The sequence below is a fragment of the Sinocyclocheilus anshuiensis genome, unplaced genomic scaffold (assembly GCF_001515605.1).
Source record: "Sinocyclocheilus anshuiensis isolate Anshui unplaced genomic scaffold, SAMN03320099.WGS_v1.1 scaffold1094, whole genome shotgun sequence".
In the NCBI taxonomy this organism is placed as follows: Eukaryota; Metazoa; Chordata; class Actinopteri; order Cypriniformes; family Cyprinidae; genus Sinocyclocheilus; species Sinocyclocheilus anshuiensis.
This window is the reverse complement of record NW_015536578.1, coordinates 846,063-846,345: the sequence shown is the minus strand read 5'-3', so window position 1 is coordinate 846,345 and position 283 is coordinate 846,063.

The following is a 283-nucleotide window of genomic DNA, read 5'->3' as shown; positions in this document are numbered from 1 at the left end:
AAAAATCAAACAGCACCTACACCACATGTTGTTTGGGAGGGTTTCAAGACAAAAAAATCATGAAAAGAAAATGCTCTCATCCAAAAACAATCCCCAGCATATTATGTTGTCAGACATGACTGGAACTTCAAATGGGACTGACTTCTATGGTCAGATGTAACTAAAAAATTAGCATTTTAGCAACAAACACTCAAGATGGGTTTTTGGTGCACACAGGGATAAAAAGTACCCCATGTGTACAATGAAATATACTGCTGTATTTTTAATGTTGTGGGCCTATATT